The sequence below is a fragment of the Mastomys coucha genome, unplaced genomic scaffold, assembly GCF_008632895.1.
Source record: "Mastomys coucha isolate ucsf_1 unplaced genomic scaffold, UCSF_Mcou_1 pScaffold1, whole genome shotgun sequence".
In the NCBI taxonomy this organism is placed as follows: Eukaryota; Metazoa; Chordata; class Mammalia; order Rodentia; family Muridae; genus Mastomys; species Mastomys coucha.
Window position 1 is genome coordinate 51,181,454 of NW_022196891.1, and position 2,531 is coordinate 51,183,984.

At 47.1% G+C, this 2,531-nt stretch overlaps 1 pseudogene; it reads right to left on the minus strand.

The window, feature by feature from the left end:
• Positions 1–974: 974 nt before the first annotated feature.
• LOC116072222 lies at positions 975–1,098 on the minus strand (annotated as a pseudogene).
• Between the last annotated feature and the right edge of the window lie 1,433 nt (positions 1,099–2,531).

Here is a 2,531-nt window from a genome sequence, read left to right on the forward strand (position 1 = left end):
CCCAGGAGAGGTGCAGGGCCTGCTCTCCAGAGTGCTACAGCTGGTGATGGGCAGAAACAGCTCTCATGACCCCAGGGCCAGGTCATGAAGGGTGAGGGAGGAGAAGGATGCATCTCTCTTATCTATACCACTGCTTGGGAGACAAGGGGTAGAGCCATGTCTCCTGTGATGTTATCCTCAGGGGCCAGCTCACTTACAACTCTGAAAATGTGCAGGCCGCTTTCCCCAGTACTGCAGCTGGCAAGATGCAAGGGTGAGCTCTCCTGCTGTCATGCCAGTAAGGCAAGCTCTCCCTAGATTTCCCAGGTGAGGGGTGGGGCCAGTTCTTCACAGCATGTTTTGGGTGGCAACAGGCCTCTGCCTGGTCTTTGGTGGTAACAGGTCCCTGCTGCTGCAGAGCCATGGACCCAGACATGGCCCTTAGTAACAGCGCAGGCCAGGGCCCCACCATGGTCTCCGGTGGCATCACTGGCTCCTCACATCAAGCTGTTCCTCACTGCCCTCAGGTCTCCAGTTCTGCCTGTCTTCATCTTCTGCTTCCCTTTCTCTTCCATTTCTCCACATCTTACTTGTTTCTCTAAGTGGCCCTGGGATCTCTGAGTGTCTGGGGTCATCTTGGGCATGGTGTGCCTGTTCCAGGCCTATGCTATGACATCCCCACTGGTGCTGGTGCTTGTCTCAGGCTAGCTCCCTATCTGAGCCCCCTGACATGGACTGATGGTCATCTCAGGTTCCCCCTTCTCATTTGTTAATTGTTATTTATTTATTTATTTATTTATTTATTTATTTATTTATTATATGTAAGTACACTGTAGCTGTCTTCAGATGCACCAAAAGAGGGCATCAGATCTCATTACTGGTGGTTGTGAGCCACCATGTGGTTTCTGGGATTTGAACTCATGACCTTCCGAAGAGCAGTCAGTGCTGCTCCCTGCTGAGCCATCTCACCAGCCCCAGGTTCCCCCTTTTCAGGGAGTGTTAGGCTACTAATCATTCATATATTCATTGGTCAGAACACTAAGCATAGATATAGCGTCTCTCCTCTTCACAGGCTAATGATGTACATGTGACACAGCAGCCACACCTGCAATGCTTGATTTTTTTAATAGACTTCTATTAGATAGTTGTAATTCTCTATTATTCAGTTATGTATTAAGAACTATTAAATAATTGCGGTCGGGCAGTAATGATGCACGCCTTTAGTCCCAGCACTTGGGAGGCAGAGGCAGGTGGATTTCTGAGTTCGAGGTCAGTCTGGTCTACAGAGTGAGTTCCAGGACAGCCGGGACTACACAGAGAATCCCTGTCTCGAAAAACAAAAACAAAAACAAAAACAAAAACAAAAACAAAAACAAAAAAATTGCTCCTGAAAATTAATGAAGAAAAACTGAAAGACTCCAGATTTGGATAGTGAGACAGTCTTTTGTGATGCAAAGATCTCAGCATCATTTTATTCAAACCTTCATTCTTCTGTTCAGAATAACTTGGAAAGTTTTGTCCACACCAAGCGCTGTTCTGAATGCAGGGGTACTGTGTGACTACCATAAGTGGCCAAGTAAGACCGATGTGAGTCTCTATGTGAAGTGTGCCTACCATGGATGAGACCCAAGACAAGGCTCCACTTTCCAGGACTTCTCCCTCTCCAAGGGCACAGCCCCTCAGCTTATGGAAGCCCAGCCACTCACGTGTTCATGTTTGTTCACATTCCAAGACTTTTAGGAACAAGCGGTTCATGCTCCTTTGACGCCAATCTCTGGGTCATAATGGCACACTGTTTATAATACAAACTGAAGAGCCTATTTTATAGAACTGAACTCCATTCTGTTTTCAAGTTGTCCAGAAACATCGGCCCTGCCCACTCTCTTTCCATTAGAAAGCAAGAGGCTGTGTGGAGGAACTATTTGCTAAGGGTCCCTGGGGTGAGACTCCACCCACTATTTCACCATTTCCTTACAGCACACAGTGAGGGGTGGAGGAGAGCAGGAAAGGGGAGACTGGTTCTTTCCAGAATGATTGTTCAGATCCAAGTCTAGAGAACCACACTCCACCCAACAGGGAAGCAGCTTTCTCAGAGGCATACTAGGGCCAGGGCCAACTGCTGACATAATGAATGGTCCACACCAGGAAGGACAGGGCCAGCTGCTACTGTAATGAATGGTCCACACCAGGAAGTGGAATTTGGCAACAACCAGGAAGTCGGTGAAGGTAGGTGGTAACTGTCAGAACTCAGCACTGAGAATAGGATCTATCCCATCCCAGCATGATACTTTGTGTATCGCCTGCTCTAGTCTGCTTAGGTGACTACGGAGGGACTTCAAGAATAGATGAGGGAATGAGTTCTTGCTTCCTCCTCCCAGAACTTTTCAAAGCATTCATTCATGTACCCTCTACAAAGCAAGAATCAAGGATTTAGTGGTGCTCCTTTGGTCTAGAAATATTATGTTAATCACAAAGACCCAGCTGCTTTTAGGTTGAAAGAGTATAGGTCAAAAAGGAAGAGTATAGAAGAGGTCTTTCCAAAGCCTGTTCAA